Consider the following 13,500-nt stretch of genomic DNA (forward strand, 5'->3'; position numbering starts at 1 on the left):
AAACGTAAATTGCTGTTCGATCTATGTTGATTGCTGTGCAGGTCGCAAAAGCTATCACAGATTGCGACTCAATTCAAGCCTGTATGTTACCAGGATTCGCCGCATTGCTTGTTTTTCGCGAATCTCGTGTGCCGTAAACTTTTGTGGTGGACTGCTCGTCTCTGTTTTTGTGTACGTACGCGCTCACGCACTCGCGCCATCTGTAGGGAGTCGCTGGTATTACTCCGTAAGACGTTGCATGAATTATTTATTCCGTGAAATATTCCCTCAATTGTTTCTTGTGATGTTGAAACACCCTGCCAATAGGAGGTCGCCAAAGGTTGTTTAGAATTTCGTGTCGTATGGCCGTGCCTAAGAAAGACTCATTTTCGTCATGGAAGCACTAACGTTTTCTCGGAGATGAAAATGCGTCATCGGTTCGTTCGGTACACAGTTGTCTACGCATATCCGCCCACGTTGAAGACGTCATTGAAAGGTGGTTGACCTGACCTCAAGAATAACTCAACTTGGCGCCGTTGTACAAAATACGTCCTCCTGGCGAAGCAAGCTACATCTTATAAGCCACCCACGATTTACTCAACATGGCCTCCGATACCTTCAGACGCTCAGGACAAGCAGTAATGGCGTTGAATCAGTGGCATCTGAATTGTACCGACGTGCGCGGCGAACGGTGTTAATGTTGAATGAATGGACTCCAAGATTGAACGACGGCTGGATCTTGGAGGCCATAGTTTCAGTGCCGGACACTGTTTTGCGCAGTGACCAACTTTATGTCACCCGCCGTGGTTGCTCAGTGGCTATGGTGTTGGGCTGCTGAGCACGAGGTCGCGGGATCGAATCCCGGCCACGGCGGCCGCATTTCGAGGGGGGCGAAATGCGGAAACACCCCTGTGCTTAGACTTAGGTGCACGTTAAAGAACCACAGGTGGTCAAAATTTCCGGAGTCCTCCACTACGGCGTGCCTCATAATCAGAAAGTGGTTTTGGCACGTAAAACCCCAAATATTATTATTGTTAACTTTACGTCGCAAACATTGCTCTACGCTTATTTGGACCAACGCCAAATCAATAAAAAAAGGGAGGCGGCAGACAACAACAAAAACGTGATTTAATTATCTAACCGTTATAGCGACACAAGTCCCTTTTTTTTCCTCTCACATTCGTTCATACTGCTAGCTGCTGCTTTTGTGAATGATCGCATCACCAGGCGCCGTGTCTAAAGCACACAATGTACGCTTTGAACTTTCCGGCTTTTCTCACTTTCGCAAGTACGCCCGCGTATTCCTATGCTAACAACCAAAATAGACGTTGATGAGTTCACGCTCTTTCTCTGTTGGCGCGTGTCCCTTATCGTTAGCCTCCTTTCCCAGAGGCTCATGTCATCCTGGGAATGCACGTATCCCGGAGGCCTCTTAGGACGATAAATTATATCGCCCAGTTTTTATCAATTACTTTAGCGTGTTTCTTTTTTTAAATTCGTTTTTGCCCCCTTCGAACACACGCATATACGCTCATGAAAGTAATCGTTTGGGGAAAATCGTGACACGGTGCTTACACGATTTACGCTTTGGGCTAAGGCGCACAGTGTACGCTTACCGAAAAGCGATCTTACGTAGGCGGATGGAAATTGTTTGCAATAATGGCGCCCCTGCTCAACCAACCCGGTATTCCGCCCGCTCTGCCTGCGTGTACAGGAATACAGGACGTGCTGAAGCTCTCTATTACCTCGACGGACAAGCAGTGTATGTGTGTATATATATATTGTGCAGATCTCAGTTGTGGATAGTTCAAGAGACGGAATAGTCGTTAAGTATATTCCATACTAGGTAACTTAGTTCAAGCATATTTTTTGCATATTAATTGAAAAGCTTACAGCTGTTGGAACAGATTGGGATTTCTTATTTTTTCGGTGATCTTACTTTTTATTGTGACATTTGCAGAATGTAGACTCTGTAGGGGAACTTCTTAGAGAAACGTCATATATGAGAAGGTGATCTGTTTCATGCCTAGCATACTTGGAAAGCGTCTATCCATTCAGTTGCGAAATATGCGTTGCGAAAAAAAAAAAAAACTATGAAATAAATGAACCTGCCGCATGACAATGTACTGACAGCGACAGAAGACATCCGGTCGTCTACCATCCAATCTGTTTTTTTGCTAAATCACTGCACGTATTATTGAAATAAAATTGCAACACATGCCGCAATCTCAAGTTTTTCAATGTATATATGGAAGGCGTTCTAAGTATCAGGAATCTTTAACGGTGGTCTTTCTTTTTGACGCACTATCTTGATGTGCACAATGGTGAATGGTTGGTTTCCAAATCCAAGCCCCACCGATCATTCTTTGTCGGTATCAGAAGTGTATCTCGAAGGCCATACTTTTGCTGACTGCATGCGTCGGAAGCGATTGCGGAGCCGGAAAAGACGTCACAGACGCCATGTTTTAGACATCGTCGAATGTGCTCGCAACGCCAGAAGGGATTAATGTGGTACGCACATGTACTCTCCGCGGTCAGAAAGAAAGCTGAAAAATTTATGTTTATCATTTCCCGGTGTTCGGAATGGTGTTTGTGCATTCTGGGAGTCCAGTATGAAAAGGTCTCGATTTCACACGGAAGGCTGTCAATGTCAGCAGTCGCCCGTGTGAAGTGTAGGCACCGTTGTGACTGCCTGCATCTCTTCGTCGCGCACGGTACAACAATTGTTCCTGCTTGAAGCGCGAGTCCCCTTTCGACGCATCGCGTATACAGTCGGCAGCAAAAGTTTACGGATCGCTGCATCTGGCAGAAGCTTGACGCGATCTCTGAAGCCTGGGAATGAACGCAGATCGGTGTGCGCCGATTTCCAGCAAGTATAATACTATATCCGAACAACATGTAACGTTGGATGGTTCTACTCTGTAGCTATACTTTCACAGATTGCTCGGGGATTCCATATTTTCTCGAGTTTGGCCGTTCGTGAACTCGCGACCACCGCCTGCACTGTCGCACACAGCTCCAAAACTAACACGGAAGAGCGCACGAATTTCGTTGGGGCATTTCATGGGAGGCCGCAATCTTTTCTTTGCGCTGCCCTGTAATCGTGTGCCGCGCGCCAAAAAGTCCAGATAAAGAATGCTGACAACGCTTCTGTATACACGCCACAGGACCGAAAATCTCCCGATTGCGCTGCAGTTTCGACTCTGGATTTGGCCATCTCGCGTTTCACCCGACTGTGCGATAGCAGGCAAATCTCGTCATATGCGCATGACGTCAGCAGAACACGTGCTCCCGCGTCCCACGACTATTCGTAGTGGTCGGTAGGGTTACATGCCGCCTTTGCGGCGCAGAAGATTGCGTGTACCGTTATAAGCCACCCTGCCTCCGCAACCGTCTGCAACGTTCGCCAGGCGATCTACAGGCGCGATGGGGGAAATAAGGCTGCGATAGCGAAGTCTAAACAATTATATCGGTACCATTTCTGTCTCTCTCTTTTTCTCTTTATTCGCCTGATTTTATCGCACAAGTGTCGCGATTACACGATAATGATGCGCATGCAAAGGACGGGGGGAGGGGCATTGCATTCTCGTCGAGTAATTCGCCTGATTTTATCGCACGAGTGTCGCGCTTACACGATAATAATTCGCATGCAAATGACGGGGGGGGGGGAATCGCATTCTCGTCGAGTAACCGATTAAATTGTGCAGTGACTCCTGTCTCTGCGATCGTTCAACTATATATGCATACCGTGGGAACGATATGGTTATGAAGAACCAGCGCTGCAGGGCGAGGAGGCGCTCCGGCAGTTTGCGAGTGTGCGGCTGTAGTATGCTGACACCATCCGCGGTACCAGGGAAGAGGGGGGGGGGGGGGGGCACGACACACGAAAATGGCGTACGACATTTGCGCGATCATACGTTCTGGCACGGCCTTTCCCTCAATCAGGTTGCAGAATCTGGACACATGTGTATACCTCAAGATGAGCTTTACCTCCCCCTCCCTTCTTTCCCGAGCGTAGTGTAGCAAACCGGATCTTCCCCTCTGGTTAACTTCCCTACCTTTCCCCCCCGCCTCTCTCTCTCTCTCTCTCTCTCTCTCTCTCTCTCTCTCTCTCTCTCTCAAGGTGAGCGGTGAAATTAATGACGCGAAATAGCGTAGCAGCGCGTGCCGCTGAAACACTTGTGATTCCACCGCGCGCTCAATAAGCGTGCGTGTTATGACGCTGCAGACGTTTCTGCGCTGGTTGCCCATAGTGCACACGGATTTTGTCTCGCGTCTTCGTTCTTGTGGCTGCACACTTTCTTGCACGTCTCTTTCTTGCTCCGCTTTCTGTGCCTTTATCGGCCCAAACTTCGAAGCTATGATGTACATGTCTAAACGCATGAAGGCCATTAGACTCCGCGCACGTGCGGAATTATTGCGGATTGTCGCGTTTACGACGCGATATGTTGTGTTGCATATAAACATGCTTTCAAAGTGAAAAAAAAAGACCTTTAAAGTCAGGAGGACTCAGTTTTAGGCGAACCACGAACTAACCGCCATTCCCGTGCTGGTAGTGCAGCCATGCACGCAACATCCTTATATGCACCATCGGCGCCAGAATTTCCCTTAACGATTTTTTGTAGGAAACTCTATGAACATGGTTAGTACACGTTGGCGGGCTAGTTGGTTAGAATCCATGGTAGAGTGTATAAGCGCGACTCTACGAGGACGTAGAAAGAAGCAGATACAGAGACACCAGCGCTTATACGGTTACTCTAAACGCTATGGTTATGCGGAACGCCGTAGTGTACTGCCCCGGAATAATATTTACCACCTGCCGGGAGTTCATTAACGTGCACCCAAATATGCACAGTACACGATCGTTTGTTGCATTCCACACCTAACGGAGTGCTGTCGCCGCGGCCTCGAGGTCGAACCCGCGACCTCGTGCTGTGTAAGTTTCGCCACGGCACAGCTTCGTTACAGGGTCGGTTAAATTCCCGAATGGAGGTTACACTTCTCGTTTATGTTAGACAACCGTATAACACGAACAGCACTCTGGGATCACTGTCGCGCCTTTCGTGTCCAAGTTCGCATTCAAAGAAAGAAAATCCGCCTCCATTCCAGCCTGTGAAAGTGCCTGCACAGCGAGGCTGTTGCCGACGTTATAGACAAGTATACCACCAGCCCGAATGCCGTCAGGCGACGATAGACAAGAGCACCACCACAAGCGCCCGCGCATCGAGGACAGATACAGTAGAGAGTTTTAAGTTAGGGGACGCAAGCGGCTTGTGTCCCCTAACCTAAAGCTCTCCATTGTGTGCACACGTACAGGCGCCGACAAAAGTGGTATACTCCACGCAGCGGGAGCCGGAGCAACGGCAAACTGCATCGCAACGCCATCTACAGGCAGTATCTGGGATAGAGACAGCCAATGGGTGCCCTTTATTGTCTGCAAGCATGTCGCTTGACTCGTGTCAATGTTTCGTGCTTCAGCTCGCCAAAATGCCGAGCGACGCCACTGCAGTAGCAATCTGCGTGGAGTATACCACTTTTGTCGGCGGCTGTACGTCTGGCCCGCACGCGCGTGTGCAGAAGTGCAGCATACATCCTCATTCTTCTATAGGCCCTCTTACAAGCGCAAGTGCCTTATCGAGCTAATTGAATTTTTTTTTTTTCAAAGTGAATGGCGTCAGAAAATTTCGTAAAGTACGATTTAGACACAAGACACGATGGCCTCGGATTGTAATTCGAATGTACGAGAAAACGTAATCCTTTTCCGTGGAAGCTCAGAGGCAAAGCCGGTTTCCCAGCTGCCGTTTGAGGCCTGTCCGAGTAACCGCGGCCGCTATATATAGGTGTCGTTATACCGTTTTCGGACGAGCACGAGTCGACGAAAAAAAGAATAATAAGTCCCGACCAACTACAGTCTAACAGGTTCACTATAAATAAAAGTACGAAGCCCGGGGAAAACCACGCTCCCCGAACAAACGAAGCGCGCTCGTAGCCGTGATTATTTATTTTTTTTATCCGGATCGCGGGTCGCAAACAGGAAACGAAGCCGTCATGATCGGAGCCCGTGCGCGACTCGGTGTGTGTTTCGGCACGTGCGTGAACTTCAAAGGCGCACACGCGCAACCATACGGGCCGCGCGTCATCGAAGCAGCGGCGATGTCTATTGTATGCCCCCCCCCCCCTCGTATTACGGGAGTCTTGTCTGTTTCGGCGGAGAGGAGCGGCGAGTCCTCCCCCAGGACGGGCAGAAGGGGGAGATGGGGGGGGGGGGGTATCGGAACTGAACAAACCGACGAGGTGTACAGTGCGCGTCCACGTGCCTCTCGAGCCGTTGGAAGAGAGTGAGAAAGCTAGGCGAGAGAAGAGTGCAATCTCTCTCTCTCTCTCTCTCTCTCTCTCTCTCTCATATGTCATTGTAAGTTGCCTTTATGTGGCTGTGGATTACGAAAGCCGGGTCCCTGGGTTTCGTCTCTTCTCGTTCGTATGTATATTTGCTTATAAAGTTAGAGAGAGAGAGAGAGAGAGAGAGAGAGCTAACGCGCGTGTGCGTGTTTGGGCTAAAGACAGAGCGAATGCATGTACATGAACACACACACACACACTCGCGCGCACATACGCGCACTAACGCACGCCCATCCAACAACGCCCGCCGCGCGTGGCACACACGAACGAGGGTGTGCAGGCGGAGGTGCGCGCAATCGCGTGACGCTGAGAACAGGTCGACACTGGGAGGATATATATATATATATATATATATATATATAAAGATATATATATATATATATATATATATATATATATATATATATATACACACACACACACACACACACCCGGGCGCGATGCAGTGCCCGCGGTTCTTTATTGCTCTTTTTTCCGGGAGGATTTCATGCTGGGGGAGCGCGTGTGCACGCGTGTTGTGTTTCTTATGTAGCCGTTGAACGATTTGATCCGAGAGGAGAAAGAAAAACGAAATAAAACCTAGGACCGCTGTTTCCGACAGCGGCTGAAGAGGAAGTGTGGGCGAAGCAGAGAGAAAAAAGGAAAGGTGTATTGCGCGGAACGTGGAAAGCGTCGGGCTGCGGAATAACAAACACAGTTGTCGAAATGTAAACAGTGAAAGTTGGCGCGCGCGCGCGCAATCTTGCTGACCTTGCGAGGAGGAGAGAGGGCCAGCAGCGCGCGTCTTCGAGAGGGGATGCCACCCCCCCCCCACCCCTAAACCTTGACGCGGTGACTCGGTGGCTGTGAAGTATGCCGAGGCACGAGGTCGCGGGTTCGTTGTCCGCGGACCCAAATGTGTGCAACCACCGCTCATGCGCAATCAAAAGGGCCACTGATAAGTAGAACTATGAGCTGAGTGATCCCTGGTAAGCCAGAAGTAGTAAAAACAAAACAAGACGGCAGGACACCATTCTAAAAAGAAAAATAAAATAAAAAAAGCCAGCCGTCACTTTAACCGCTCATGTTTTTGTCATTCTTGAGCCATCGGCGTCATTCCGACAAGGCGTTTCCATCGCCATGAATAAGAAGTCTGTGTGCAGTGTACGTGGTGGTATATACACTTTACAAAAAATTTACATTACATTTACATTTACATTTACTTTACATTTTGACGGTCAAATGCTTGGAAATAGGCCTGCCAAGGTATTTCCATTCGTCTAGCTGCTGCAATATATCTTACAGTATGGTGGCGACGCCGCCGTCAAATGCCCGCACCAGCTCGTCGTGGCGTCATGAACTTTGACGGCTCCTGTTTGAGTCCGTGTGTTAATTTTCTTTCCTCAGGAAAAAAAAAACAAAAGAAAAAGAAACGATCACACTGTATTCCAACGAAGTCAGAGACACTAAATTTGGCGAAATTCCAAACTTCTTACCGGCTCCACGACGGACCAGATGCGAAAAAAAAAAAAAACGTTGTTAGAAATTCGTGACATCACAGTGACGTATTGCTGCAAAATTTTCGAAAATGGAAGTTTGGCCCTCGTTTCTTCTTCTGGTAAAAGGACGAGATACGACCAAGACAAAAAATCAGAATAATGTTTTCAAAGAATACGTTATCAGTCTGCACTGATTTAAGTGTTTCTATAGTATTCCTTTAAGTACTTCAGGTGTACCAATCAAAGAACCGCAGCCTTCCAACATATGGCGTCTGTCATGGCCGGCGGTGTTGTGTGAATGAAACACAGTGAATCAAACTGGGGAGGTGACTTCATTCATTCGGTTCTTCAAGCAGCAACAGCACCCCACCCCGTCCGTTTCTTTTTTTTTTTTTTGCCCCCTTTTCTTCTTTTTGCGTACAATGCTTATCTGAGACGATTTCAAGTGCAATCGGTATCCAGCACTTGATTTCTGTGAATCGAGGAAACAGGCTCCAGGAAAGAATATTAAGCAGACAGTAGTTTGGTGGCCATTAAGCTCTTGTTTGGATCGGACTGCTGGTACGATCTGTTGGGAACTCGGCGCTGACGCCCGTGGTTGTACCTGGGTCGCAAGCCCCAAGGGTAGCGTTGGCCTGGCGGCCTGGGGTACAACTGGAAGCATCCGAAGGTCCCGGCAAAGCATGAGTCGACTGGTAACAACGAAACAACTTGTTTATTTTAACATCGCAAAGAGTTGGCGGTCAGGTTTGACCGAAGTAGAGAGACGGGAGAGCACTTCACTCAACAGAAGAAATCGGAGCCCTCCTTTTGGCGTCCGGGGGCAGCTGTTTTTATACTCTCGCAGTTGAGGGCAAGAAGGAACCCCTCAAAAGACGAGCACGTGAATGTACAATGGGCTAATGGTGACGCACACTGTCGTAGCGATGCCGTAGCACCATGTCGAGCACGATCTCGTAGCACCCTGTCGTGGCGCTGCCGGTCGGACACAATGACTGTAATGAGAGGATGGTCCCTGCTTTGGCATCGCCTGTTTCGGGCACAATGACTGGAATGAGATCCCTGCTTTGGCATCGCCTGTTTCGGGCACAATGACTGGAATGAGATCCCTGCTTTGGCATCGCCTGTTTCGGGCACAATGACTGGAATGCGAGGATGATCCCTAGGCGGTCGCATCGCCGCAGTCGCGCCTGGAAACACCTGGCGATGAGTGTTGCGGCGACGACGATCGGGCCAAAATGTCTGCCGCCCCGCCGCAGTCGCGCCGGCAAAACCACGTGTCGCAGGCGAAACGCAACAGACCGCCCCGCCGGGGGAAGGAGATCCCGATGGACAGGGGACTGCATCCGCTGTCCGGAGGGATGTCGCTCGATGATGCTCATAACCGAAGTCGGGCGTCCCTCGACGTTTCTTGAGCGCAGCGCACAGAGAAGGCCTCGTTCTCTTGTTCAGGTTCGCACGGGGCACTGCAAAGTGACTTCGGGAGAGTTCACATTTTTGTTCTCGTTCCCGGCAAGCGTTAGAACTACGCTGAAACTCAACCGCTCAGTCAGCAAGCACGGCACAACCCTCACTAAGCCCTGCCAGGCTCTTTCCCCTTTTTATACCACTGCCTAGTTCCTTACAGTAGTCTAGCATCACTCAGAACGCGTCCACAAATTGAAAAATTGCACTAGAAAGCATATCATCACTTTGAAACACTAAACAAAAGCAATATGTTAAAAAAAAATCCTGCCTCAGGAAGAAAAACATCAGTAACAAACAATTTTGAGGCTGATTCCTACGTTAGGGGCTTCGACTTAAGCCATCGGCGTTACCGTTGAGACTCCCCTTTTTGTAACGCACCTCAAAGGAATATTGTTGTAAAGCGAGGCTCCAGCGCAGGAGGCGGCCATTTTTGGGAGAGATGGTCTGCAGCCATTGGAGAGGGCAGTGATCCGTCTCAATGATAAACCTCGAGCCGGCTAGATAGCATGACAATTTCTGAACGGCCCACACGAGACATGCACACTCTTTCTCGGTGGCGCTATACGCCTGCTCACGACTGGTCAGCTTACGACTAGCATACAGGACGGGGTGTTCTACTTCTCCATTTTCCCGTTGGCACAGTACAACGCCCATGCCTCGCTCACTAGCATCGCACTGAACAATGAACCCTTTTGTATAGTCTGGCGATCGTAGCACAGGCTGGCTTGTTAGGGCACTCTTTAGGGCGCTAAAAGCTCTTTCCTTGGTCTCGTCCCAGACGACTGTTTGAGGCTCTGTCTTTCTTAGAGCATCCGTCAGGGGAGCCGCGATATCAGAGTACCTAGGGATGTACCTCTGATAGTAGCCGGCGACACCTAAGAACGACCGAATATCGGTCTTTGTGCGCGGTTGCGGAAAGTCTCGCACAGCGGCCACTTTTATTTCAGAGGGGCGGCGACGACCCTGACCAATCACGTGACCGAGGTAGACAACCTCGGCCTGTGCTAACTGGCACTTAGGAGCCTTTACTGTCAAGCCCGCTTCGCGCAGGCGGGTTAGCACTGCCCGCAAGTGTGCCATATGCTCAGACCAGGATGCGGAGAATATCGCTACGTCGTCTAGATACGGTAAAGCGAATTCTTGCTGTCCCCGCAACACTTTATCCATGAGACTTGAAAAACAGTATGGCGCGTTCTTCAAACCAAAACTCAACACTTTAGGACGGAATGTTCCCATTGGTGAAATGAACGCCGCATACCTACTAGCCTCTTCTGTAAGTGGAACCTGCCAATAACCCCTGACAAGATCTAGGGTGGAAATAAACTGAGCGCTACTAACTTTCTCAAGGCGCTCCTCGATGTTAGGGATCGGATAAATTTGATCCTTAGTGATGGAATTAAGCCTGCGGTAGTCGACGCAAGGACGAGGTTCCTTGCCCGGTACCTCAACTAAAATCAAAGGGGAGGTATAATCACTCTCACCTGCCTCAATAACACCGAGCTGTAGCATTTTCTTTACCTCAGCCTCCATAATATCGCTCTGGCGGGGTGACACCCGATATGCCTTGGATCGTACTGGCTCTGGGGAGGTAAGTTCAATATCATGAGTAAGTACAGAAGTCCTACCAGGCCTCTCAGAGAACAGACCTTGAAACTCTTGTAATAGCTGGTGTAGTTCGGTTTTCTGCTCGGGCGACAGCGGTGCTTTACTGATAAGGTCACTAATGACTTGACCGGTGTCTTCCCTGTTCGTCACTGAGCCTAGTCCTGGAAGCTCGACCGGAAGCTCTTCAGGAACGTTTACCATCATGCACACCACTGCTTCCCTTTGTCTATAAGGTTTGAGCAGATTACAGTGGTAAACTTGCTGTGCTTTCCGCTTTCCTGGCAGACTTACCACGTAGTTAACGTCCGACAGTTTCTGAACAATTCGCGCTGGGCCCTCCCACTGCACGTCTAGTTTGTTGTTTAGCGATGTGCGCAATATCATGACCTCATCGCCAACCTCAAAACGACGGGCCCTGGCTGTCCGATCATAATAAACCTTGGCCCTCTGCTGGGCCTTTGTCATTGCTTCACCTGACAACTCCTGTGCCCTTCTTAAGCGTTCGAGGAGCTTAAGCACGTACTCCACCACGACTGGGTCGTCGCCCCTACCTTCCCACGATTCTCGAAGCATGCGAAGCGGAGATCGAAGCGAGCGACCGTACACCAGTTCAGCTGGCGAAAACCCCGTAGCCGCATGCGGCGCGGTCCTTAAAGCAAACATCACCCCAGGCAGACACAGCTCCCAGTCAGTTCGATGTTCAAAACACAACGCTCTCAACACGCGCTTCATGACGGAGTGGAGCTTCTCAACGGAATTCGACTGTGGGTGGTACACTGAGCTGTGTAACAGCTTTACCCCACACCTTTCGAGAAAAGTTGTCGTCAAAGCGCTAGTAAACACTGTGCCCTGATCTGATTGGATTTCCGCAGGAAAACCAACTCGCGCAAATATGGACAGTAGTGCATTAACTATCTCAACTGAGCTGAGTTCTTTAAGCGGCACTGCTTCAGGGAACTTTGTCGCTGGGCAGATCACAGTCAAAATGTGTCTGTACCCCGTGGCTGTTACCGGCAGAGGTCCCACAGTATCAATAACGAGCCGTCTAAAAGGCTCCGTTATGATAGGTACCAATTTCAACGGCGCCCTTGATTTGTCCCCTGGTTTGCCCACCCGCTGACAAGTGTCACATGTCCTCACGAAATGGTCTGCGTCCCGAAAACACCCTGGCCAATAGTACTCTTGCAAGAGACGGTCCTTAGTTTTCTTAACTCCTAGGTGTCCGGACCACGAACCCCCGTGTGACAAGCGCAACAGATCCTGACGATAGCATTGAGGCACGACCAGCTGATCGAACTCCACTCCTCTGCGGTCTAGATACTTCCGGTACAGGACTCCACCTCTTTCCACAAAACGCGCAGTTTTCCTGGCGATACCTTCTTTGACATTGCAGCGCACGTTTTCCAGGCTGCCATCCTTTTTTTGCTCGGCTATCAAAGCCGTCCGGCTGACTTTTAGCAACCTATCAAGTCCGTCTGACGTAGGCGCGATGAGCAAATCAGTAGATAGCTCTTCTAACTTTCCCGCGTCGGGCGTTTCCTCTCCAGTATCTGGCGCCTTTAACGTTACAGACTCAAGTTTATTCAGTTCGGGCGTGCTCGGAATATCAGCTTGCTGCGCCTCTGACCCTTTTTCGTTGTTTGATAACGTCGGCCCCGCAACTACCGCCTTTGCAGCGAGCTCCCGAACCTTCGATCTGGTTAAGGCCTGAACACTAGCTTCACCAAACAAAAGCCCCTTCTCGCGCAGGAGGTGATCGGACCTGTTTGAAAATAGGTACGGGTACTGGGGTGGCAGCATAGATGACACTGCCGCCTCTGTCTCAAGCGCTCCGAAAGGTCCTTCAATAAGCACTTTTGCTACCGGCAGACACACGCTATGAGCTTCCACGGCTTGCTTGATCCACGCGCACTCGCCCGTGAACATATGGGGTTCTACGTAAGACGGGTGAACTACATCCATCGTAGCTGCGGAGTCGCGAAGCACTCGGCACTCTTTCCCGTTCACGAGGAGGTCTCGCATGTAAGGCTCGAGAAGCTTCATGTTCTCGTCAGTGCTGCCTATTGAAAAAAACACAACTTTTGGTGTTGTTTCCGGACACTGCGCCGAAAAGTGACCCGGCTTCTGGCACGTATAACACAAGCGCGCTCGCCTCATCTCGAACCGCTTTCTGCGTTTGGCTGCCGCCGTCTCTTTACGTTTGGTCGGACTGCTTTCGCTCGCATCCGCACTACGCGTGTCCCCCTTTACTCTCATGGGTGTGAACTTCGGCCTCTCAAACTTCGAGCCAAATTCACCCTTTTGACCGTCCTTAGCTCCGCGAGCTCGACGCGTCACAAACTCCTCGGCTAGCTCAGCGGCTTTAGCCACCGTACAAACGTCTGGCCTATCCAAGACCCAGTATCGCACGTTCTCCGGTAACCGACTATAAAACTGTTCTAGCCCGAAACACTGCAGAACTTTATCGTGGTCACCAAACGCTTTCTCTTCTTTGAGCCACTCCTGCATGTTCGACATAAGCCTATACGCAAACTCTGTATATGACTCACTTTTGCCTTTCTCATTTTCCCGA

General features: G+C 50.0%; 1 protein-coding gene across 4 annotated transcripts in view; it reads left to right on the plus strand.

The window, feature by feature from the left end:
- mon2 (Mon2 homolog, regulator of endosome-to-Golgi trafficking) overlaps nucleotides 1-13,500 on the plus strand; it is a 229,778-nt gene that overhangs the window by 151,674 nt on the left and 64,604 nt on the right. The gene's annotated exons all lie outside the window — the stretch shown is intronic.

The sequence above is a fragment of the Dermacentor variabilis genome, chromosome 9 (genome assembly GCF_050947875.1).
Source record: "Dermacentor variabilis isolate Ectoservices chromosome 9, ASM5094787v1, whole genome shotgun sequence".
Classification (NCBI taxonomy): Eukaryota; Metazoa; Arthropoda; class Arachnida; order Ixodida; family Ixodidae; genus Dermacentor; species Dermacentor variabilis.